The sequence below is a fragment of the Indicator indicator genome, chromosome 1, assembly GCF_027791375.1.
Source record: "Indicator indicator isolate 239-I01 chromosome 1, UM_Iind_1.1, whole genome shotgun sequence".
Lineage (NCBI taxonomy): Eukaryota > Metazoa > Chordata > Aves > Piciformes > Indicatoridae > Indicator > Indicator indicator.
In genome coordinates this window covers 114,990,284-115,017,569 of record NC_072010.1, presented here as the reverse complement: position 1 = coordinate 115,017,569, position 27,286 = coordinate 114,990,284, and the positions used below count along the sequence as shown (strand labels likewise).

At 41.7% G+C, this 27,286-nt stretch overlaps 1 protein-coding gene across 1 annotated transcript in view; it reads left to right on the top strand.

Annotated features, from left to right (window-relative positions):
- Positions 1-27,286, top strand: part of KCNJ6 (potassium inwardly rectifying channel subfamily J member 6) — a 47,381-nt gene that overhangs the window by 5,580 nt on the left and 14,515 nt on the right. The gene's annotated exons all lie outside the window — the stretch shown is intronic.

Sequence of the window (27,286 nt, the reverse complement as noted above, 5' to 3'; positions counted from 1 at the left end):
ACTTCTCATTTTCTAGATTCTTCACAGCATGTCACCCAGTTATTTGTCATTCTATTGCAGGAGTAACTCAACCACTAGAACCTTGTGGGATAAAATGATTTAGGAAAAAACTAATCGATACAAAACTGTTTATGATTAATGCGGAGGCATGATAGTTCCTGCTGCTTCCAATCATCCATGGATAGCTGCAGTATAACTGCCTGCCACATGAAATTCCTAGCCTGTTTGGATCCAGTAGGAAGTGACAGCTTTCTCTTTTTGCTTGTTTGCATGCTTTTGTTTTAACTTGTGACGGGGCTTTTTCTACTTTATTTCACAAAAGGTCTTTCTAATTTTGTATTTCACCGAGGTACACTATGCACTGCAGAAGTGTACAGAGCACTTAAACCTGGTATGAATAAGGCATCAGAGTCTTGTTCAGAGGCTATTTGGCCATTACCTACAGTTACACAGCAGAACATCAGATATCACTTGATATGGCAAAAAAAAAGTGCTTGGAACTAACAGCAATGTTTCTTCTTTGCATTAAAGGCAGAATATTAGGAGGATACTTTCTCTGCTGCATTTCCCACAGCCAGAGTCCTGGTATAGTTGTTTTAGGAGCTGGAGTAGTTGGTTTTTTTCTTTCCTGTTAATGACAGCATCAGTCTCTGAAATGAGTAAATATAATCAATACAAGGAAATGATGATTAGAAAAATGGAAAGATGCACTTGGGAAATAGGAAACACTGATTATAAAAACAGAAGAACCAGATATAATATTTTTTCCCACTACTGCAGCAAAAGCGAGGAAAATTTGAGGATGAAGATTACACATCTGACAGAGGTGCAACCTTTCTAACCCTGACTCATGTTTTGCAACTGGAGCCTGGAAATAAAGAGCAGTTTATTACTAGAACATGTCTCTATGTTTCACACATCTATTATGTGGTGTCAGAAGAAAACTGCATTTGTCACCATATAATAAAAGTGTGAGACAAAAACAGAGCAAAAAATAAATAAATAAAAATGAAAGGAACTTGGCAGAGAATTTGAAGTGGTAAATGCAAGGCTTCCAAAATTTCCAGGAAGTAGGTGGTGCTGAAGAGAAATCAAGATGAAATGTGCTTCTGATACATGCAGTAAGAGCAGAGGTTTCAAACATCTGCATCACCTAGGGGTGAGATGATGAAGAAATTGCTGTTTGTTAGATGAAAACATTTTGAAATTTCTGAATTGCAACTAAATGAACTTGACATCTCAAAGAGCAGTGCAGATATTCAGGTTTACTGAACACCATGTGTGTCTGTTTAGCCCATATCTGGGGGTAAACTATAGCAGTTGCTCTATCACTCAAATGACACCTCTCCATCAGAGAAAAGGATACTCACATGTTGAAAGAAAAACCAAACTACTACCAATACAGCTATAGAAAGTCGTATTCAGCAAAAGTGCAACAGTCACACCATGCAGAAAAGCAGTTCTCAAGAGCAAGAAAGGGAAGAAGAGGATGGGAAAGCAAACATCTTCCTTTATACTGAGTGTGATACTGATGGTATGGGATACATCTGTGAGGCAACCCAGGTTGGATGCTCTGACTGATGCAGAAGTGCTAATGACCTGCAGCCCATGGCTGGCCTGTGGCTCTGTCACAGCAAAACCAGGGCACCATGTTTTCCAGAAAAATGATTGGCAAATAACAGAACTATAAAAAACATCTTACCAAAGTACCTATGAATTCAAAAGGCAATATACTTCTATAGTGCATCAAATGCAGCTTTGTGGTGTTAAGCCTCATCGTTTAAGTCTTCCTCCCTTTCCTCTTCTTCAGCCCTTCACTCTCCTTTACATTCACACAGCTCTCTTGGCCCTCCTTTGCTGCTCTGATACTGACCACAACTTCCACTCAGTCATTATCAGACTTCAATGGAGGGGGCTAGCTCTCAAACTGCTTGGGCTGTCAAAGTTGAAGTTACAGTGGTTCACAAGTCCATATTAACAAAAAAAAATGGATGCAATGGTTTGAAAACCAGTCGAAGCCATCCAGGATTGAGGTGATACCCTGGCACTGGATAGGTAGCTACATTTACCATTTTAAGGTGCTCCATTCTGTTCAGTTTGGATTGGCTCTTTAGCTGTATGAGATGTGAGGGGAGACCATCATACAGATTAATATCATCATTACCAGCACAATTTCTGAAACATGTTTGTGTGGAAGTAGCCACTTTTTCTGTTTTGCCCAGGTGGGTTGTTTTTAATGAAGGTGTAATCAAGCCAACTTTCTACCAAAAGCAGACATTTTTCCTCTTAATTTGCAAAATATTTTCCAGTTACATTCTGGTAAACATGGAAAGCAGATTTGGGCCATCATATATTCACATTTCATCCTTGTACCCGAAGAAGAGCGATAGCAGCAAAGTTGCTTATAGCAGCAATCTCCAACCCTGTAGACTAGGCAATACACTACCCATCATACCTGCCAACACTGACAAAGTAATGGGATATAAAAACATTAAAACTGAAGCTAAGAAACTGTGACCTCAGCTATAGCAGTATCATCATTCAGTGTCATTGCTCATGGGTCAAAACAGATTGAGATCATTAGTTTATGCTATTCATCACACAACCACTCCCTGTCTGATATTTCTCTGTTTTCAGAGCTTGCCCACTCTGGAAATCTTCATAACTTTAGGGAGAAATAACACAGTGGGAAATGCTAAGTATAAACATTTGCTGTTCTTCTTTTAAATTATTGATATTATTGTGCTTAAAATTTTACTGAGCAGGTGATATCGTTTTATCCATCTATAATACTTCCCACCTAAAGGGCTCCAAAAGCACGTCTACCTGTAGTATGAAACACAACTGTACATGTAGTGTCATACGAAATCTACATTGCAGGTTGGACAGAAAATGAAAACCAAGGCATTCTACCTAATGAAATGGAAATAAATAACCAAACTAATATTCATCAGAAAGGTCAAGTCAAAGACCTTCTGATTTCCCTTGGAAGCATTACCATATCTTTTGGAGATGCAAAAAGTAGATACATCTTTATAAACACAGATATCAAAATATTATCATAGGAAATATGAATATCCTAGGAAGTATTTCAAACTGCTTAAGTCAGCCAGGCCCTCGAACTTTGTGAAGTTGTATGTGGCCAGTAGAGTGCACTCAATGACACTGGCAATTCCCTCTGCCTAAAAATAAAACTACAAAAACTGAAACAGTACCAAGGAACAAAACTGATCTGAACATTTATAACTGTCAAACAGACAATCAAACAAACAAAAAACCAAAAAGGCAACAAAGCTAGACAGATAACTTTAGGCTTTTATGGATAATTCTACAAATAAACTTGTAATTGTGTGCATTTATAATCCTGACACATGGGCAGCTTGAGAGCAGTATTTGCAGAATGGTTTATAGATAAGTAAACAAACACAGTTGCCAGCTGTGTGTGTGTGGAAAGCAATAAAATATTCACATAAATGGTTATTTATATGGTAAATGATGCTATCAACTAGACAAACATTGTATAAAGCTGTTCCACTCCACTATAGCTCCTTTGACTGACTGACTTATTGCTTTTTTTAATCTCTCCTGGATGAATTGTCATATTTACTCCTTATTCTTGCCCAATCAAAAAAAAAAAAAATCTCCCTTTCACATCTATGTTAGTAGTTCCAGCCTTACAAAACATCTCAGCAGACTTTGCAGTCTCTCCAAACAAGCTTGCTCAAGTTACAGTTTTTCACTAGATTTTTTTACTTCTCTTTAAAGAAGAAATTTTTTCTTAGGGGGATGTAGATGAAAGAAAGGAAAGAATCAGGATTTCTTACACCCAAGTATTTTTGCAAGGCAACTGTTGAACGCAGACTTGATTTTTGTGCTCCAGAATGTGACCAATGTACACTGAGAGAAGTGCAGTTTAAACAGGCTTAAGAATAAATGGCTTCTGCTCTGCCTGGATCATCATTATTTCAGGGATGGTCAGAATACAGTGGGTCTCCAGTCCTTAGCTTTGCTTTCTCTTGATGCTATGGGCTAGACTTAGACATCTAGGTTCATCTCCCCATTTATATAACCCAGTGGAAAAGGACCTGGGGATGTTGGTTGACTGGATTGGCTGGAGGTGTTGGCTGGCTGGATGAACATGAGCCAGCAGTGTGCCCAGGTGGACAAGGTGGCCAGCAGCATCCTGGCTTGTACCAGAAATAGTGTGACCAGCAGGACTGGGGAAATAATTGCATTCCTGTACTTGGCACTGATGGGGCTGCACCTCAAATACTGTGCTCACTTTTGGCCCCCTCACTACAAGAAGGACATTGAGCTGCTGGAGCAGTTCCAGGGAAGCAACAAAGCTCATAAATGATCTAGAGCACAAGTCATACAAGGAACAGCTGAAGGAACTGGGGTGGTTTAGGCTAGAAAAAAAAGGAGACTTGGGGGAAACCTTATCACTTTCTACAACAACCTGAAAGGAGCTGATGGTGAGGGTCAGTCTATTCTCCCAACTAACAAGCAATATGCCAAGAGGAAACAGCCTCAAGTTGCACCAGAGGACTTTTAAGTTGGTTATTAGGAAAACATTCTTCACCAGAAGTGTTGTCAGACATTACAGCAGGGTGCTCAGGGAAGTGACTGAGTCACCATCCCTGAAGGTATTTAAAAGATGTGGTGCTTTAGGACATGGTTTAGTGGTGTACTTGGCAGTGCTGGGCTAATGTTTGGTCTCAATGATCTTAAAGATCTTTTCCAAACTAAACAACCTTATGATTTTATGATCCCCATGTCTCTAGTGCTTGCCAGCAACCCCTTACACTTATATTCCTTGTTTACATTTTCATTTTTTTAATTCTAAAATCAATTTTCATTGTTATTAATCCTGACACAGAAAATAAGAGATGTAAAAATGAGTGACTACAGTCTTGAGTTCTGAATGCTGACAAAGAAAAGCATTCCAAGTTCATTGTGATATTTCAGGAAGCTTTCTCTACAGAAAATATTAGCCTGTTTAGTGTTTATAGGAGACTACAAGGTTTAGAAGAGGCAATTACAGTTCCCCAATAGCAAAATGATACGCAAAAAGCAAGATCATGAGAAAAGAGATATGCTCATTACAAGTATTTCAACCAAAAATTTTGGTGAGAGCACTTATATTGCTTTCAGGGAAAAGGGATTACACATTTTAAGTGTTTTATTGCCTCAAATGGTGCTGTACTATACAAATATGTTACCAGGTGCTTGATAATATCTCCTATTCTCCATCTTTCATTGCTTTCTCACCAATTACTCAGCTTCTCACAACTACTTCTCCCCCACCTCTAAATGTTCAGATATAATATCCAGATTCAGGTAGTAACATATAATAAAAAGCAAGATCCCTAAAAAACAGGTTTAAGACCCTTCTGTATTACAAAAAAAAATTGCATAGATAATTATATATTATTAAATAAATCTGTTCTGAACACAAATCAAACTTGCAGAAGAAGAGGATCACTTTGCACATCATGTCCTTGCAAATCGTGTTAGATCTCTCCAGGCACAGAGAAAGGGCAGTTTCCAGTTCTTTGCACAGTCCCACAGACCTCCACTGTTAACATCATTGCTTTAAAAACACAGTTGCAAGCAGAGAGAGATACCCAAAATTTTGCTTTTGGTCACCACTCCCCACTCATGAGCCCACACACATTATCCCTTCCAGGGTTCATTATCTTCAGATCTAGAGGAATGACAGGATCACAAAGTTGTTCTTTAACACTGGCCTTGCCACTTGTTCCCTAGCAGAAGGACACAGTGGGAAGCTGTGCTGGCACCCTCTGCCTTGACCAGCCCAGACCTGGTCAGCCACCACTGCCAGACTGTCTCCAAAACCCTGCAGCGCCAGACACCTAACAAATCCCACTGCTTCCAGTGCAGATTCAAGTCATATTTTCCTGTAGTTTTAGCACAGAAGCAAGGCATCTGCAAAGGTGACACAGCTGAGTCCTTAGGTTTTCAGACTCAGCTAGGACACCAAAAACTGATTGTGGAGGGACAAAGGAAGTGGAGGCTGAGCTTTACCGAGCAGAGCTTGTATCCTCTGTTCCCATGTAGCCCCTATTGCAAAGATCTCACCTTTACAAAACCGATGGGATGATTCTCTGCAAAGGGCACAGCAGTGTTATCCAGGTCAGAGGATTCCTCAGGCAGAATTAGCTCACTGAACATTTCTCACCTGCTTCCATGGTTTCTGAACTCCCCTGAGAAGTGCTGCTGTAGGACAATGAAGTGGCGTTTACATTTCTGAGCACTTTTCCAGGCAATGGCTATTAACCTGAGCATGCTCAGTTTGTTCACTTGCTCTTGGAACAGTGTAAATGAAGGGTCAACACTGAAACAGCTGATTTGGAAAAGAAAAAATATAGCTACCATTTCTAATTTTAGCCTTCCATTTTAGGTCATCTAAGGCTGCTACCAACCTTCAGACAAAGGCTATTGAGCACCTGTGGTGACATTCCAGGCACAAACTGATTTGAGTCAGGGCAATGTCTCACACCTGGAAATTTTGCTGAAATGAACTGATGCTTTCATGCTGATTCCCTTGTTCACTCATGTGTAATCTCCAGATACGAAACATACTTAACTAGCCTACAGGAAGCATTTTTGGCAAGCTCTCTTCTCACTTGTATTTCTAAGGGATCTTTTCAATATAGGAAGGACATGGACTTGATGGAAAGGGTCCAGAGAATGGCCATGAAGATGATCAGGGGGTTGGAGCACCTCTGCTATGAGGACAGGCTGATGGAGCTGGGGTTGTTCAGTCTGGAGAAGAAGGAGGCTCCAGGGAGACCTGATAGCAGCCTTCCAGTACCTGAAGGGGTCCTACAGGTAGGATGGGGAGAGACTGTTTACAGGGCCTGCAGTGACAGGATGAGGGGCAATGGCTTCAAACTAAAGAAGGGAAGATTTAGATTGGGTATCAGGAAGAAGTTCTTCACTATGAGAGTGGTGGAACACTTGAACAGGTTGCTCAGGGAGGTGGCTTCCCTGGAGATATTCAAGATGAGGCTCAACAAGGTGCTGGACAGCCTGATCTAGTTGGGGATGTCCCTGCTGACTGCAAGGAGGTCGGACTAGACGACCTTTGGAGGTCCCTCCCAGCCTGGACCATTCTATGATTCTATTTTCACTTCTCCCCTTGGTGCTTATTTACTTCCAGATGTGCAATACTGTTTCCTCCTGCTCTGTATCACTGAATTGTAGTGAAGGATAAACATGTTTCATCACACCCCTCCATAATAGCAAGGCCTTTCTAAAGTCACAGGTACTTACAGAGGTTTCTAATGAATGTATGCAGATAGATATTCACCTTCAGCAGAAAGTTTTCATAACATTGAATACAACAGTAATTGTAAAGTCAAAAGTGACCTAAAAGATTGAAGGATGAGCTAGCAAAGCTGTTAAGTAAAACCAGAAATTCAAAATCAGTGTCTGACAGGTGAAAAATTACAAGGATATGGACTGCTACTAACCCTACTGGCTATATAAAGTATGTGAAAAAGACAGAGAAGACTTATGAGTATATATTTTCTGTCCTAGAAAGCTGCTGCCAGCACTGAAAGATTCTGTTGTGCCATAGCTTCTGGGTTTCCCAAGGTTACTACAAAAAAAGTCCTCACAGGGTTCCTGAAACAAAACAAAAAAACCTCACAAATAATTGCAATGGTCTCAATGGTCTCCATCACACCATTTCAAGGAAAATCAAACACAAGTTTGGAGATGCTGATACTACAAAGCAGATGGGCTCTGATTTATCCATGAATCCCAAAGGGTGTTCAGAGAGCTGCAATCTTGTGTCACTGAAGAGGAGCCAACCCCACACTGGTGAGTCTGAGCCCAAGTCTGAATAATCAGAGTAGGCACCAATTTCAGTATACACACATGGACTGCATATGCTGAGCAGCCACACATTTCTGCTTGTATTTCAAGTGTTCCTGCTTGTAGCTGCATTAATCTGCACTGCACACCTGAAGGCAGGCTGGCCTGCTTTTTCCACCCAAGAATGCACTACCATGTAATGATATTCCAGTGCAGCATGCTCTCGGCTTACAACAGTCAGAATAATTTAACATTAGGTGCTGATGTCCCAGTAAGTGATGCTGAGCATCTACGGTTTATTATTACACAGTTGATTTTGATGTAAAAAAAATTTCCTCTGTGACAACCTGTATAACTGCTGAGCAACCCACATCTCATTTTTATGGTTGTGTTCCACTCCCTGCTTCTCCACACCTGCTGTATTACCAGAAGAGATGGAAAGAAAGGGAATCTTCTGGGAGCGATGAGACAGCTGCTGTGACAGCAAACGTGAAAGGCATGAAGTGCTTGTGTGATTAGCCTTGTGCTCTTGCTCACTGACTCTCTCTCCTTCATTCCCAAGGGAATTAGAGAAAAATTGGGTCACAACACTTTCCAAGAATTTAGTTCTTCCAGGTTTTGACAATTTTCATTTGTTGGGATTTCTGTGGAATGGAATAAACCTTTTGTTTAAAAAAATAGGATTAATAAATACAAGATCATTGAGTTCAACATATTCCATTCTTCCAACTTAGCCAATAAAGAGACTAGATTTAAATATTCAAAACATTAAAATGAGGCAAAAATGACAGACATCACCCAAAACAAATTCCCAGTGGTTATAGCTGAGATTTCTGAGGAATGAAAATGCTTTATTTAGAAAACAAATTCAGAAGGAATACTTGGATCAGGTCCACCAACTTCTCAGAAATACAGTGGGAATCATTAACACACACTCTAAGGTCCTTTCTGGCCTGCAAAGGATGCCAGGTTGTAGGTGCCCAGGTTCCTCCCAGGAGTTTCATTTTACAAAGCTATGATCTATATAAATAGCTTCCCCAGACAGACCTGATCAGGTCTTGATATCACTACATGCACAGTAGAGGAGGGAAACAGCCTGTAGTCAGACCTGTGTGAATGCAGGTCACTATTGTAGCAACAGATGGGGACAGGGTAGCCAAGACACCTGCTTCAGGACAGTTCACAGCACTGGCCAAGGCTGATAGAGGAGCCAAAGCCCCAGGAATTTGTCACTGAATTCATAGCTGGTACTAAATGGATTGGGAAGAAACCAATACGTCCCTGGAGTCACCAAAGTGACAGTGAGAATAAAAGGAAGAGACAAGGAGGGAAGCAGGCAAGCACCACTGCCTACCTCTGCCTTTAGGTGCAGGCTTCCTGAGAAGATGAATGGGCTCAGGTTCTTATGTACAGTGAACATTGCTGCCTGCACTAAATTAATTGAAGTAAAATGAGTAAAGGTCTCTGCAAACACAGGTCTGAGCAAGTCATTTAACTACGTGTCTTAGCACAAGTTATTCAGCAAGTGAATGATATACGTCAAAAGAAGTCCTTTGGGTGAACAAGACCAACTGCATTCTGGACTGTGTTAGCAAAATTATACCCATTAGCTTGAGAAGAGCAACTGTTTATCACTTGTGAGGACACCTCCTGTGTGCTGTATCCAGTTCAAATCTCCCCAGCACATGACAGCCACAAATGTATCCAGAGCAAGTCCAGCAGGTCCACCGAGATGATCAAGGGTTGCACCACAGGATGCACAGGAGAGGAGGATGGAGCTGCGGCTTCTCAACCTGAAGAAGAGACAGTGAAGAGGCATCTCATTGATGTCTGAACATACCAATGGGAGATTACAGAGAAGATGGACACATCTCAGAGAGGCATAGCAACAGAACAAAAGGCAACATGTGCAAGTTGCAAGCGTTTCTTATCATACACTAGGAAAAGCTGTTGTGATTTTTTTTTTTTTCATCATAAAGCTCGTAAGACCATGAAACACAGACCAAGGGTGTTAGAGGAATCACCATCCCTGGAGATATCCATAACTTGACTGCATAAGCCCTGAGCAACTCCAATTATTTGGCTGTGCTTTGTGCAGAGTCAGATGACTCCATAGATCTCTTCCAGCCTAAATTAGTCTGGGATTACAAAACTCAAAGACAGCTCCTCCTAGTACTTTATAGCTGTGAAGAACTGAATAGCTTTGAAAAATGAATAGCCCAGATAACAGCTTTCATTGTTCTCCCATGTCACTATTTAAGACATTGTGTTTTATACACTTGAAAGATGTTCTGTGGCCACCATTAAACCACTGGAGACAGTACCACCTCAGAGAGGGGAGGCAGAACTGGGTAAGCACTGTGAGTACCCTGCTGTGGGCAGGCAGGCAGGCAGCCTGTGCAACCAGGCTGTGCTCTGGGAGGTCTGATGGAAGAGGAAATCTTGAATTTGTAATGCCACACTCTGTCATGCAAGCAGCCCTGAATGAGTTGTTTAGAGATTGCATTAACTGACAGAATTCCCTGTTTGTCCTGGTTTTGTCCCTGGCCACAGTCACCCTTTTTTGCATCTTTCTGCACCGCTAGACAGCTCATGAGGGAGGCTGAGATGGGCATCCAACATTGCTGTGATTGTCTGCATCTCTCTCTGTCGGACAGGCTTGGTGTAATTCAAACTGCCAACACAAAATCTAACTACAAGCAGTTGTTCAGTTGCCATTATTGTAATTACCACTAACATCATCACCACCATCACCGCAATGGTTAGCCTTGCATTTAGCTACAGAGTCTAGACATTTAAGATCTGCTTTTGAGGGGAGCCCTAAGCCACATCAGGGCTGACAACATTTTTGCACATTTGTGACTGAGACAGACTAATGTGAACTGAAGAAACAGGGGCTTACCTCTAAAAGAGGAAGATCAATCCAACTAAGGCAGAGCTGCCAGGCACCACCACAACAAAAAAGATTTATGACTCAGCCAGTCCAATTAAATTGTGCTGGCACTTTCTTTAACCAGCCATTAGGTTCTTTTTTTTTTCCACCTTGCATAAGACATATTAATGCATCACACTTAGATCTTCAGGGCAGGAAACTCTCCCCCCTTCATTTTAATAATTCTCACATTCTCTTTCCCATAGTTTCTTTTTACAGTGAGAAGACCACTAACAAGCTACTTTTTCAAGTAATAAATGCAGCAGTGAGTTTCTAACTGCCAATATGGCCATGACAGATGCCGTGAAAAAGTGTAGAAGAGTCCAAAGCCAAAGGTTTTGAGTCAGTCAGGGATTTCTGTCAGGACAAAAATTTGCTTCAAAGGCAGTAGCCACATCTACACAGCTGTGAAGTGGAGGTTGTTTAGCTTTGCAGTCTGAGGACTATAAGGGCACCCTCTTTTGGAAAGACAGAGGCCAGCATCTGCCTTCACAATGCAACTGTCCCACAGTTTGCCAGCACCTGACTAATCAGGTTTGGTGCTTTATGAGAGATTTATCTGGCCTCATGCTGTGCACCCATATCACAGCAAGTCAAGCCTTTCCAGAGCATTGTTGCAGAGTATTCCATTTAGAAATACATGCTGGTTGTGGTCGTGGGTTGTGGGTCAAGAGTAGAGCAAAGCGGTCACCTGCAGCACTTCTACCATGATCTGCAGTGTGGGGTAGGGTGGGATGGAGAGCCAACACCAAGCAAGAAGGGGTTTCCCCAGGGCTCAGGAAGCCAACAGAGGGGTTTTCTCCAGAGAAGGGGAACCAACACCAAGAAAGAGGGGGTTTATCCAGGGCTCAGGAAGCCAACAGAGGGGTTTTCTCCAGGGAAGGGGAACCAACACCAAGAAAGAGGGGGTTTCTCCAGGGCTCATTATTGAGGTCAGTTGTGCTTAGTATTTTTACCAATGATCTGGATGAGAGGATCAAGTGAACCCTCAGTAAGTTTTCAGATGCCACCAAACTGTGTGGCAGCATTGATCTGCCTGAGGGTAGGAAGGCTCCAGAGAGGGATCCAGACAGGCTGGATCGATGGGCCAATGTCAATTGTATGAGGTTTAGCAAGGCCAAATGCCAGGTCCTGCACTTAGGCCACAACAGCCCCATGCAAAGCTACAGGCTTGGGAAAGAGTGGCTGGAAAGCTGCCCAGCAGAAAAGGACCTAGGGGTGCTGGGTAACAGCCAGATGAACATGAGCCAGCATGTGCTCAGGTGGCTGAGAAGGTAAACAGCATCCTGGCCTGTATCAGGAATGGTGTGAGCAGCAGGAGTAGGGAAGCAGTGGTGATGCCACACATTGAATACGGTGTTCAGTTTTGGGCTCCTCACTACGAGAAAGATCCTGAGTTGTCAGAATGTGTCCAGAGAAAGTCAAATAAGCTGGTGAAAGGTCTAGAGAGCAAGTCTTATGAGAAGCAGATGAGGGAACTGAGATTGTTTAGCCTGGAGAAGAAGAGGCTGAGGGAGGACCTCATTGCTCTCTACAACTACCTGAAATGAGTCTGTAGTGAGATGGGGGTCAGTCTTTTCTCCCTAGTATCAAGTTACAGAACAAGAGCAAATGGCTTCAAATTGTGGCAGGTGAGGTTTAGATTGGGTATTAGGAAAGAATTCTTTACTGAAATAATGGTCAGACATTGGAACAGGCCGTTCAGGGAGGTGATGGAGTCACCATTCCTGGAAGTGTTCAAGAAACATGTGGACATGGCATTTTGGGACATGGTTTAATGGCCACAGTGGTCTTAGGCTGATGGTTGGACTCGATCATCTTATAGGTCTTTCTATGACTCTATGGTTCTACATCAGCTCAAGGGAAGCACTGCAGCAGCTAGTGCAGAATGAGCACAAGCCCACCTTTCACAACTGGCCTGCTCCAGCCATTCCCTTGAAGAGCAAAAACTGATCTATTCATCTTTATGATTTTACAGTTAAATTACTATTTTTTTCTCTGTCTAGCAAAGAATAATGAGGCAAAAATCTAAGTCCTTTCAAAATATTAATCTTTCAAAATAGATTCAGTGCTAATTTTTCAGCTTCCAGGTGAATAAGAAACAATTAAATGAAAGTTGCCTGTCTGCTTCAGAACAGCTTTTTCTATAACTGTGCTCAAACTCCTCATAAGGACTCTTATCTCAGGGCTTGAACGCAAGCAAACAGGGTTTAAAATTAGTCAGGATCCAGGGTTTAAGACAAAACATGAATCTTAACCTTGCTACATCTGCCTTCCATTACCTTCCAAAGGAATACAGAATACTGTTCAAATATTCCAAAGCCATCAGTGATATAAATCTAGTCCAGAGACATTCCCCACCAACCTATATGGAATGTTTAACAGACAACTTTGAGCCTGATCCAAAGCTCTCCCAAAACTGTGGAGTAGATCTCAGGCTCTGGTGGCCTCTGAATCAGAACCTTAAAGGCATACAATAAGCTGTGAAATCTTGGTCAGCTCCCTAATGGCCCCAGAGAAGAAGCCATTTAGACTTCAATTAGAAGACAAATGGAAGATTAGAAGCAGATAATTGCCTATAGTCTACATAAAGTACCCATATTTAAGGTTTTGTCTATTAAATGGAGACTTCACAACATCAGAGAAGACTCCATACCTATGGAAGGAACAGGAGTATCAGGCAGGATATCTTTCCCTTGGGTGCAGCATATTGCAACAGTTCTGCAGGTCTGTTCTCCACAGCCACTGTCCCTTCTGCTTACAGACAGAACAAGCTGTTCCACAAAGACAGCCCCAACAAATCTTGAATATTTCACCATAAAATTTGTTCACAACAAATACAAACGCTGCTATGTAGGAAAATGCTCAGTCCATGAAAACACACCTTACTCCATCTCTTTTATGTACTCAGTTCACTGCCTCCTACCATGCTTTCCATCTGTCATTTGTGGCTTAGTGCACAATCTGTTACAAAGAAAGCAACCAGGAGCCAACATTTCACCAGGTAGAGCAGGTCCATTGCAAATATGTGCTAATGATTTCATTGAAACAATAACAGAACTAGAGCAGAGAGCTAGAAACTGCTGTAAATACACACAGTTCTCAAGGCTGATCCTCTTTGTGGCAGTCAAGGTAGGGATCAGATCTGTCTCAAAACTCTTTTCACTGCACTGTGTAAATATCACAACATGCAAACCAGAATAGCACCGAGTGGAAAAAAAAAAAAAAAAGTTAAATTAAAATAACTCCAAAAGTTACCCTGGAAATTTTTATCAGATTAATCTCTTCTCTCTTCAGAATCAAGAAAGCATCTTGAGTATGAAACCCTGTTTGCATGAGGTCTGGACATCACTGTTCTAGCAGTGCAATGTTCATCTCCTCCTTATATTCTCACTTCTTTTTAGGAGGACCCAATAGGTAGACAACCTTAACATTTCAAAGTAGCCTTCTGAAAAGCCCAACAGCTCAGCCTGTGATGCTGAAAAGATAGCAGCCAGGTTTTACTGGTCTACAAATCCACCCAAATAAAATGCACAGAAATCAATAAACAGTCATAGTATTTTCTACCCAGAAAGTCATATAGCATCTTCCACCCGAGGACAGTTAGTACATTAGTGCTATGAGTCTCCCATTGCCTTGTTCTTCAGTCAGGTTTGATTTCCAGCTTTATATGGTGCTCCACTGTGACATAGAAACCCATGTGGAGGGAACAGAAAACGACCACATAGATCTTTTGGGGAACAGAACAGTAACATAAACCTATAGTGATGCAATATCAGCAGTCAAGCTAGAGGTGAAAAATTATAGGCTGACTTGCACCAAGCTTAAAGAGGATTTGTGTGACTGAGGAATACTGGTATAAGGAATTACAACAAAGTAGAGGGATAGCTGCTGGCACTTAACAGGCATGTTGGCACAGATTAGGAGTAATGGCAGTAGCACATCTGATGCATCAGTGTGGGCTAGCTATGTGTATAGGTATATGTATGTGTATATATAAAACAGCTGGATTAAAAGACAAACAAAATATTTAAGTCATTATATCTGCCCCTGAGGATATGAGAACTCTGCTCACCCAAGCAGGCTGAGCAGTAAACTAAGCTAAGATGGTTTCTTCTACCATCTGAGAAATTATTTATGCCAAGACTACCTCAGAGCCCCCAAACTTTGGGAAAATGAAGAAAGAGCAAAAAGTAACCCATAAAAACTCAATGTCTAAATATCTAATGCTCTTTGCACCAAATATGACCCACTGTGTGATAGAAATCTGAGATTGCTCAGTGCTGAAACACCCAGCTAACAGAACAGCTGTTTCCTTGGCACACCATGGTCACACAAAGGCTGATGTCTTGGGACCTGACAGGAGCAAGTTTGGGGAGCTGAGCAAGGCAGACTGCAGCAGCCTCAACATAAGAATAGATGCTCAAATTGTCATACTCTCGAGGCAAGCTTTCTAGGTCTGGTTTTCCTCTCAGCAGTCTATTCACAGAGTGATACTACTCAGTTTTTATGGATACCTTCTGTGTCAGGCAGCCAGGCACTCCTTTCCCTCCTCACAGCCCAGACTCTGGGTAGCACATTGCATTTGCCTCCAGGAACCTGGACGGATGTGAGGACACCAAAAAAACTTGCACTGTCCTTCAGGTATCACTCCTGTTAGACCACACAGAGATTCAGGCAGTCCTGAGGCAGCTGCACCCTTCAGCCTCACTTCCCAGAAAAAAAAATCAGCACAGGGTTATCAATGACTGCTAGGAGAGCAGTACAATTCAGCAGGTACCTTCCAGGTAAAAAAAAGCACAATGGAGTACATAAAGCCTTATCTCCACTCTTCCAGCTATGCAGGACATGAGAAGATATGGGGAAATCAATTTTAAAGCAATTTGTTACTTAATTTGAGGCCAGGCACAAATGGACAAAATACCTGACATATTTGTAGGCTGTTTAGACAAAAAGAGAAGAAAATAGTCCTGAGGGGGAATAGGTCTACCAGCAGATTAGCACTCAGTGTAAAACTGGTGTTGTGAAAGCAAAACCATGAAGGTTGTCTTATAAATCCATTTTAGCATTTATAATATGGGTTGCAATGTCTTTATCATGAGACACTGTAGCATCACACTACATCTGAATGATGAAAACATGCTGATAGAAAGAATATTCCAAGCAGGTGGTGGTAATACACAGCAACTGTATTTTCCATAGAAGTCATGGAATTACAGTAAGCTCAGACTTAAAATTCTTGTAAAAATAATATTCATAGTGGGGGAATACCATTCTGTTCTCCAGTCTGGAAAATCTTGGGGTTTCATTATTGTGAGCCTGAAGGTCTGGTGCTAAAGGGTTATAATAAAAAAAAGGGTAGAAAAGTAAATTTCTCAATGAATTTTTAACCACAGATTGTTCAGGAAAAAAAACAAAAAAAGAAGAAGAAGAAGAAAAAAGAAAAAAAAAAAAAACTGAGTTTGTACAATTGCAATAAATAGCAGGGAAAATGTTTAGGCAGAGGCCACTCAACTATCCATGGTCACTCTAACCCCAGGCAAGTAGCAGGGTCCTTGTTTTGTGTATATGATGTTTATACACATGCAAAGAGCGAGAGAAAACTAAAGGAACTGATACAAATCAACATATCCTGGCTAAGGCAGAACACCTTGTGAGGCCAGAGGCTGAGTTAAGCGGCAGTGAATTGTCATTCTGCTTATAGTGCAGAGTCACTTAGCTTCTCTCAAGAGTCAGGTAGCTGCTTTCTACATAAAGCATTTAGAGCACAGATTATGGTTTATCTTATTTTTCTACCTTCAGTTTGAAGGCTGTACAAGTTTTTCAAGGAGAAGAAAAGGAAATCTGCTTATAAAGAAGTTTTGCTTATAGCACAAAACCCTTTTTATAATAAAGCACAATGGTTTGATAGGTATTTTTATGGGCTGCTACCCAGAGGGCAGTTGGTATTAAAATGCTGAGAACTTAGGCTAAAGCAGTTGCCAGTGTGTGTGTAAGAGCATCCTGAGTTCACTGAAATCAAGAGAAAGACTCTTGTCACTTGGAGTTGAGTCTAACAGCATCATCACCAGGGCTTATAACATTTGCATAATCACTACATTGAGATTTTATTGCATCCAGATCATAAGATATTACACTAAATCTATCTCAGATGCTGTATTTATTAGGTTTCAATGCAAATTTTCTACTTCCTCCCCCATTTCTCATTTTAGAGTAATTGAATGCAAGACCATTTGATTAGGGAAAAAAGGTATCATGTGAGCAGTACTTCAAGCCTAAATATGAATACTTCAGGCTATAAATTTGAACTCCCAAATTGTGCACAATTGTCTTTGGTTACACACTGGAATAAGATGTAGGGGGAAAATGCTTAAATTCAAGTCTTTTGGTGTCCTTTGGCTTTGGGCTGGCCCCACAGAGCATAACCAGGAACAGGCCCAGTGAAGAGAGGAATAGAAGGTATGAAGCTTCAGAGGTGAAACCAGCTTCAGAACAAGAAAAGGCTTTTCAGCATCAGCTGGTGGCCAGCTGTGGCAAGTCACGTTCAGGACCATGGTCCCACAGTGGTGCTCTCTCTGACCTCCAGCTGCCCTGGCTGCACTCAGTTGTCAGCACTGTCATGTGCCAAGCACATGCTTAAGAGCAAGGGTCTGTTTGCCCACACCAACACAACAGCCTCTCTAAGGCTGCTGGGCTGCAACCTCAGAGGCTAGTCTGAGATCCCCACAGGACTCAAAGCTCAAGAACCCTGGGAGAGGTGAAGTTATCCAAGCTGGAGTAGCAATGTTCTCCTTTAAAAAAGAAAAAAAAAAAAAAAGAAAGGGAACAGCATTGCACAGATTTGGGCTAGGACTCAAGCCATGCCAACAAGAATTAAACAAACCTGATGACTATATCAGAAAATAGGTCTCTGGGCTCCTACATTACAGACAGAGACTAGCATGACCTGAGTGAGTGATTCCCTCTCACCTCACACTCTGCCTCTCTGTTTCTCCATCTGAAAAAGTGAATGCACATTTCCCCTAGACTTCAGCAGCAGCTTAGACTTCTTTTGTAGGCAATTTTCATGGATGTGAACAATTACAGAGAAGGCACATCATCAGAGAATCAAGCCCTGCATCTAATGTTGGTAATGCACTTAATAATAACAACCCCGCTTTCCTGAAAGAGAACATTAAACCTGTTCAAAATACAGTATTTTTTCCCCCAAATGATAGTATTTCTTCCCTCCTACATCATATCTACCTTAATCATCTGACTCCCACATAAATGGCTCGACTTCAGTGACAGTCTCCTCTACTTGTTGAAAAGTCATGCTATTTCCACTGCCATCAAAAAGGCATGATTTTCAAGTGAAGTTATTAAGTTTCCAATACAAGGAACAAAGCGTGGGTGCTTCTGAAGTAGACTCTCAGGAATGAAAAAAAAAAAGATTCTCTCTCTTCTACCAGAGAATTAGGTCTGCCTTTTCTCCGAGGCCAGGAGACACCTTTATTCATTAGGATGTTTTGGCTGCGTCCAAAGAAGTGAAGCCAATGTCCCAGAGTGAGCTCCGTGATCTAATCCTGGCTCCATTAGAAAGAAACAGGAAATCTTTCCTCTGTGTGTTCTTCATGGTGCTGCATGGACAGGAAAATACTCAGGTGTTTGGGGTTTTTTTTAAATAGCTTGCTTACATCCAGAGTCTTAGAGCCAAAACATTAAAGACCATGGGCAATGTACCCAGCTTTCCCCTGGAGGCTCTATAAGGCTATCCTCTCTACCAAACCAGACTCCAAGTATACTTCATCTGCCAGAATTAAATGCAATTAGGTCTGATCCACATGCCTGTTTCCCATCTGGCTCCTAAGCCAGGCCATAGAAGAAAATTTTTACAGTGCTTTCTGAGGAATCACAAGGGAAAAAAAAAACCAAACTCTTGAATTCTAACCTGCAGCTTTTATTCTCTAAGGTTGGTATGTACTGACAGGTAGACTTCAATTAACTTCACTGAGTTTCAACTAGTGTTACACCAGCTCCCATGTGTTAAGCATAGACTTGTCAAATAGCAGTGGTTTCTAAATTGTGTGACATTGATCTGAACTGGTAGCTGAGAAATTAATTTCAAACCAGTGCTGTGTTTCGTGTGAGATTCAGCTTCTTTTTTATACAATTCTCTCATCAGCTGGCAAATCACTGCAGGTCTTCCTTTGCTGAGTCTGACCTCTTTGAAGTTTCACTTCATTAGCTGCCCTCTCACAAGATCTTTCAGTTCTGTTCAGTCCCTCTGAATGCAGCAGAATGAGTAGACAGAGGGCTGTTCCTGCTGCTGTGGTAGAAAAGGTTTATGAAAACTATGTTGTGCAGCACCTACACTATTAATGAGTTAAATCCTCCACATTAATTCTTAAAACACTGCCACTGTTTCTAAACCTGTCAAAACCCTTTAAGCAAATTGCAGCCTTCATTCAGCTCAAGATTGTACCTGATGATGTTTGACATACAGGCATCTGTCATTCTCCAACAAAGAGAGAAAGAGAAAAGAACAGACAAAAGGAAAAGGTAAAGAAAGTTTTCTTAACTTCCATGCTGCTCTGCCTTAAGACAGATCAGCCACACTGAAACCAGATTTACATGCAGCTCAGACCTACTTGAGCTGATCACCTCAAAATGCTGAATGGTACAACTGGTAGCAGGTGTGTTATTGGTGCCCACATCAGAGTGGCTCAGGACACCAAACATTAATGTCCATCCTCCTGAATAGGTGAAACTTGCTGTGCTCTTACAGCTCACATCGATGTGCCCAGTTCAAAACTTCTCCAGCTATTGTTATTCACAATCTAGGTCGTGTTCTGGTGTTGACATCCTATAGCTGCACCCTGAGAGTTATGCCTCTCCATGTTGCCATAAAACACTGAGATTTAAGACTAGTTTTTCTAGAATCAAAATCTCTTTCTCAAGTTCTCCATGACACATTGTGAAGCTGTACTAAGCTACAAGGCAGAAAGGACATGCCTGCTTCTCTGCAGCTTCATTCTTCCACTACACAGCACTTTTGCTCAGCCTGGGAATTATCTGTGCTGCTCCTGCACAGCAGTCCTTCGGGAAAGTGGAGAATGGGAAATGAAAAGATGCTCCTGGCCACTCAGGTTGCTATTCTGTACTTAAGATTTCTCAGTTGTGTATCGTTTTCCACTGGCCCTTCATGACTGCCCCAAGAAGGAAGACTCCTTCTGTAAGTGATGCTTTCCCCAGGAAGAAGTGTTTCCTGTTAGGCTCTTTACTGTCTCCCCAGTGAGCTTCTTATTGTCCCATTCCCAGACACATTCCTACTGCTGTCTAAATACAGCACAACTGAAATCATAGAATCACAGAATCACGAAGGTTGGAAAAGACCTTGAAGATCATCAAGTCCAACTACCATGACCACTAAACTATATCCTGAAGGACTACATCTACAGTGGTCCATAGTCTCTCTGCATCAGGACAAGTTTGTGGCAGGCGTGAGCAATAGTTCTTTTTTATCTTTGATCCGTGTTTTTCTGTGTTTGTATTAAAAAAAAAGTAGGTCAAAAGTGTCTGTCTGGCCCCTTAGATGAAAATTAATGAATTTTAGTTGTTATTGGGGTTTATCCTTCAGCCTCTTGCTTCTGTAAAAAGTTTCCATTTTGACCATTCTTAACCAAGATGGAAACAGCCCACAATTATTAATGGTCTCAGGTAATGAACACCTTGAAAGTTAGCACAGCTTTTTATTGATACTGTAAAGATTAAATGGCAGGTAAGGTGTGTCTCTGGAACTGCTTTGGCATTCAGCACGGGTTGGACCCATGGTTTTACGCCCTGCTAATCTGTATTCCATTGCCCAGACAGGAGATGAAGAAGAATTATATTAACTGAATAGGCCCTGTTCATTATACTGAAATGAAGGAGAACCATCAGCTGTGCTTAAGATACATCTATATCTTTAGTTTTGGACTCATTCCAATGAAATCATTCCTTAAGCTGAAAAACAGCAACAACCTTAAGCTCTTATTTGGAAAACATCCAGTCGGAGCGGAAGAGCAAAGAGCCTATCAAGACTCCTGAATGATGACAGAATTAAGCTGCAGGAAGTTTAAATTATTGCTATATCATGGCACCAAGTTGTAATAGTGACCAGTCTGATTGCCTATTCACTGCTGTTTCCTTTTTTAGATGCCCTGTTCATGCTAGTTTGCCATGGGCTTGCATTCTCATCAGGAGGGTAAGGCAGAGTGCAGGGCTCTTGTCTCTCACTGTCCGACAACTCCTTCTTTCATTGTGTCTCCCTGGCTTGTATTCAGAGTGACTTAAAACAGCAGATTAAAACTGGCCAGCTGAAGTTGTTACTGATCCTTTCCAGCCTCCTCTTCTTTCTGACAAACATTGTCACAGTTGGTGCTGTTTTAATGGACGCTACTGCTGCTGCACTCATTGATTTTCCAAGGGTACCTACAAAAACCTCTCAAATCTCCTGTTTCAGATTGTCTAAACATGAAATTAATAAGTGAGAGTATTGCAGGATTTCGGTAAATGGTGAAATCCACCACATTAGCCTTTAGTTTAGACTCCACTTTGAATGCACAGTAGATGTGTCAGTGCTCCCCTGGGTCAGCAAGAGCCTCAGATACTGAAGCAGCTGGTTCCTAACTCCATGCAGTCTGCGCTGACCACCGTTACGTGTCATAATGTGTAACTCACCAAAACAAAAAGGGAATTGGCTCTTTTAGTCAGCACAGATGAGGAAATGAGCTGCAATCATTTATACCTCAATGTTTTTTTTATGCCTTCTTCCAAGTATGCAATCAAAAGTAGTGGAGACCCACATCTCCTGACTGGGTGGAGGTGCAGTGGCAGTGCAAATCACCACTTTGAGTCTTTCGGTGCTCTTCCAGTCTTGTGAATATTTTCTCTATCAGTAGCTTGTGAAATTATTTTTGCTGCCAGCCTTGCAGCCTTATGACAGTAGTCACTTAGAGCTGGGGTGTATGATTACACCTCTCATCCCACTTCTTCCCCAGAAGTCTCTGGTCCAGACATATCAGGACTCATGGAAGATTCTTTCTGGCTAATCCATATTCCCTAGGACAGGGGAAAGCCTCCAGCAACAGAAGGAGACTACTTTAATGCTTTTTCACACTACCAAGCAGTGCAATGCAGCATTAACACATTGAAGGTTCTAGTCCATTAACTTTCAAAATTAGCTTATCAAGGGAGATGGTGGTGCTTGTAAGAAAATAAGAAATTCAAAGCTTCTTGCAAATCCAAACTATCCTCCTCTAAAGCATCATACCTCATCAGTAATACTTGCAGCAGTCTTTCTAAAATATGACAATGTAGAAAGGTTGCAAAGTGACTTTTTTCTGCAGCTGCCATCTTAATCTCCATCTTTCTCAAGGTAGCAACAGAGCTGCAAGCTACAGCACTATTCAGGAGTTTCACAGTGTCAGGGCTCTGATTGTGCTCCTTTGTTCAAGATATTTGCTCACAGAAATTCAGTTCAAGGTATAACAATAACCCAAACAGCAGCACGCCAGCCTGATCTGGCTTGAACATGGCACTGCCTGTAGTGGAAAGCTATTGTAGTATTGTTGTTAGGTACTTCAGAGTTCATGAAATTGAATCATTCCTTTTAAATATGAATAACCCAAGTCATGGCATCCTCATTACCTTGGGCTGATTTCCTTTGAATAAGTTCTTTTGTTGTCACTCTATATGTACTATCATACTTGGATTTAGAAATATTCATGTGATTCAGCAGACATCCAAAAAAATTACAAATTTCCCCAAAGGGAATTCCTATAGAATAGAAATAGATTTCCCCATTCCTATACAACAGAATCATAGAATTGTTTTGGTTGGAAGAGACCTTTAAGATCATCCAGCCCAATTTTTAACCCAGCACTACCAGGTCACCACTAAACCATGCCCCTGAGTACCACACCAATACCTCTTTTAAGTACCTCCATGGATGGTGACTCAACCACTTCCCCGGGCAGCCTGTTCCAATGCCTGACAACCCCTTCTGTGAAGAAAATTTTCCTAATATACAACCTAAACTTCCCCTGGCACACCCTGAGGCTTTTCCTCTTGTCCTACCTACCTGTTACTCAGGAGAAAAGACCAAAATCCAGGTTGCTACAACCTCCTTTCAGGTGTTTGTAGAAAGCAAGGAGTTCTCCCACGAGCAGGCTTAACATTGCCGTTCTTCAGACACGGTCCCGCACCTCAGTGTCCTTTCAATGAGGGGTGCAGCTTCACCAGTTCAGAGTACGGGGGGTTGATTAATTCCCCAGCATAAAGGCTTCTGCAGCCTGCTCTCATCCAGACTTAAACTACTCTCTTCCAAAAGCCAAGACATCTGTCAAGAAGATGCTGTTGTCCTGTGTGAAGCGTTGATTGGGTCATCACCTTGTCATTGGCTTTGGATGCTGTCCGCTGGGTGTTTGAAAGCCTGTAGAAACAGGATCACTGTTTAGGCACGTATCACAGCTAGAGTTGTTGGTTTGTGAGGGGACAGTATCATATTTCTCTTTCTCATTATTGATAAGAAAGTTAATAAGATATTAAATAGCTTCTCCTTCACTCACACGCACACACAAACACACACACACACACACAGAGACACACAACCAACCTGGCCAAGTTCACAAGGGTATTTATCAAATTAAAACCCTCACAGTTGACCAAAATTTGAGGAATGCTCCTTGAAATACTGAGCTTGAAGCCTGTATTCAAACCCATGATTGAGCACAGTGTATGCAGCATATGATTCACTGTGCTTTTACCCCTGTGCTGGCATCTGGGAGGATCATAGGTTGTTTTTTTTTTTTACATTAGTATGCCTGGTGAAATCAGAGCAAACTCTTTGCTACATGATTAATAATGTGTTAAGCCACAATTCCAAATTATTTCAACCTTTCAATGGTTATGGGAACATTAACAAGACTTATGGCTGGACTGTATAGTGCCAACAGGCTGAGAGAGCTATCATTTATTACAGGGCGTTCTTGTAGCGAAAATAAGTAATACAACTCTGGTAAACTGTGCAGAAAAAGAATTATGTGTTTTGGTACAGCCTTTGCTCGAATTAGAAATCAAGTGAAGCCTTCTGCACTACCCATGTTTTTGCTGGGGGGAAAGAGGGCAGAAATGCCCTTAAACTTTCCCAATATTGCAACAGAGCTTTGCTCACTGTGTTGGCTGAGTGAATTCTCTCATACCACAGTATTTTGTGGTGATTTGTTGTTCAGTTTCACCACCATACGCTTACAATAGCTGAACCTATCCATCATTTCCCAGTGATTTTCTTGTAACCATGTCTTAACTGTCTCAGGGCCTCCCTGAAGTCTGTTGTCTTCTTACTGCTTCCAGTTAAATTCACAGGATCACAGAATGTTAGGAGACCTCAAAAGATCACCTAGTCCAACACCCATGCCAGAGCAGGATCACCTACACCAGCTCACACAGGAATGCATCCAGGCAGGTTTTGAATATCTCCAGAGAAGGAGACTCCACAACCCCGCTGGGCAGCCTGTTTCCTCATCCCCTCATACAGCAGAAGTAATTTTAATGTGATGATTATCAACCTATCTCATTAAGCATTTGAAGGGACTGAGGATTTCCAAGGCTCAGACATCAAGGGTTTGCTATTTTGGGTGTAGGAGAACTGCAAAATCCCTGACCTCTCTCTCTCTGTACATCTCTCTATCTCTGTGCATATGCGCATGCGTGTGCCACACTCTCATGTCATCACAGCAGCCGCAGGCAAAATCTCTGTTATCCTGAGAGCAGAAATTTTTCAATCATGATTAAAAGAAAGGGGAGAGCTTCACAGTGCAGAGAACAGGGAAAAGCTGAGGAAGCACAATTGCAACTCCAGGAAAACACATTCACAGTCCTCGATGTGATTCATCTCATGCACCTCCTGTTCCCAAAACAAGCTCTCCACAGTTTTGTCATCCATACCCTGCTCTTCTTAAAGTAGAGAAGAGATATGGTCTCAGGAAAGATTTTGATCTCTGTTGAGACCTTGGTAAAGAGCTTGTCCTGTGTTGAAATAAGAGGACCTCAAAAATACAATGTTCCAAAACATCAGAACCTCGATGAAAACTGAATCAGTGCTTTAGGCCAAAAAAATTCCCCTGGCTCACATCAAAGGACAGCAAATGGTCAGCATGCCCCCAGACCATATAAAAGTGTATGTATCCTCCTCACTGCACCATTTCTTTGCTACACTTCTTCTACGAGGCCTTAGGGCAAGTACCCATTTTCTGCCTCAGTTTCCCCACTGGTAACATAAAAATAGTAATATTTTCCTTCCTTTGAGGCTTTCAGATAGAAGGTCACAGAAAATAAGAGCAAAATGTTACCGGCACTATCCTTTCTGATCCTCAGAAATTCATTCCCTGCTGGGCTTCTGGATTCTGATGCAAACATGTTGGCATAATACATTCTACACTAGCTGCGTTGTATTTACATTGATCTCCTTTTCCAGTGAAATCAGAATAAAATGTAATTTAAAAATTGATAGGAAACACAAGAAGCAAATAATGCAGGCTGTACCAAATGAGTAGCAGCTATTGCTCTATGCACATAAAACCCAGCATGTGCCAGCTCTATAGCAGCTTCTTAAAACCATGTGTAATGTCACAGTTTGGGCTTTTTGGGGTTCACCTAATTTTTTCAGTTAGGGCTTTTTGGAGTGAATCTAAATTTTTCAATTAATTTCTAGTACTGACATCCATGCTAGGAATAAACAATTGCAGTTTTTTTTTTCCTCCCTTTTTCTCTTTAGAAATGTGTGATTAACAAGAAAAAAAGTCTTCATTCTTCAAGACAGCTCTGCCTGCACTGATCTCAGATTAACCAGGCAGGAGTTTAGCCTTAGGGGGATGATGAACACTTAACTTGCATCAGAGCCCAGATCCTCAGCTGTACTTCGAGAAGTAACAAGGGAAGAAGCCAAGGTGTCCCTATCGATCAGTCATGTCTTCCAGGAGCACCTCCCAGTTTGGGGTAGATAATAAAGTACCTCATGCAAAGTTTTTGCTTCTTTTATCTCTCTGATTCAAAAGAAAAACAACTCTCTGCCTGGAGGAAGTACAAAGTGAAGTCAGTGGAAATGTATTTCATTTGGCAGCCATGATGGGAGGAGAGAAGGGCTCACTGGGTGGCACAGAGTTGTCTGGATTTAGCATTCTTCTGATGCTTTCTTGAACTCTTCCTAAACTCACATCCCCTTCATTACTCTGCCTTGTCTCCAAATTATTGCATTACTCCTCCCAGGCTTTGTGGTTTAAAACGTTTGAAGGGAGCATGACTAGCTTTAAAGCCATCCCTGAACTCCCCTACTACCCAAGCCTAACTCACTTCAAGCACAAAGAGAAGAGGTCAGCAAGCTTTCAAAAAGATCACGCCAGGCTGTATTTCTCTTTCCCATCTCAGAGGTTAAGCATGTCTTAGGAACACAGCAGAAGCCAGAGGATGCAGCCTCACAAGCAGACGTCTGCTAGATTTCTTGGGACTTAGCAAGGATCCCAAGGAGGTATAAAACAGGAAATCTCAGTAAGGCCCACAGTCTGGAATAGCTATGTCCTGACAGAAGATGCTTCTGGTTTGAACTGCTGCTGGCTGAGACAAGAATCTGGCACTGTGCTTTCCATTTGCTATGGCATACATTAGTGTTTTTTTTTAAACCTCATGCTAGACACTCGTATCTAATGTTAGAGAGAGATCTCTTTAGTCAGAAATGCCTGGGTTTATTTCCCCCTCTCTTTACCTCTGAAACTAGGAATCTGCTCTTGTTTATTTTCTGAGAGGCAGGATACCATGGTAGTGAAGGATGTCCAGTTTCAGCCATTGTACAAAGTATACTTCAATGAAGTGCTCCAAATTAGCAGTGGTCTGGCATCAGTAATAAAAGCTGCAGGAGACTGTGTTATTGTGCTTGTCATGTAGAAGATAGTTTGCAGCTCATGTACTGAAGTGCCTCAAACCTGTATGAGAGTCAGAAGAAAATGATGAAAGCTAGCAAGGTATTTCCTTCCAATACTACATTCCTGCCACAAACACACAGCATTCTGGCAATTGCCTCATCTGCCTGCCTGCTTGCCTGCCCAGATATTTCAACAGTAATTTCTGCAATAAGCTCTCAGCAATATTTTGCAGGCATTGCTTCTATTTTCTTAGTTTAGATATGTGCACACTTCAGAAGCTTTGTAAGCTATCTCTTCCTGTATAAGAGTGCCACCTCATGACCAATAGACAGGAATTAACCCACAGCAGTAAAGCTGAAAGTGCTCTACTGCTAACAGCCAAGGAGGACTGGGACAGGTCATACCCAGTGCATCTAACCAGCTTTCATCCAGCATCACAGCACCCTGAGACAAATGCACCATTGCCAAACAACTGCTTTCTGTTTCAGGAAAAAAAGCTTAGTGTCTTTGGGAAGCTCAAAGCCCATCCTCAGTTTTGAAGAGAAACTAATTACTCAGGAGTCACAGACAT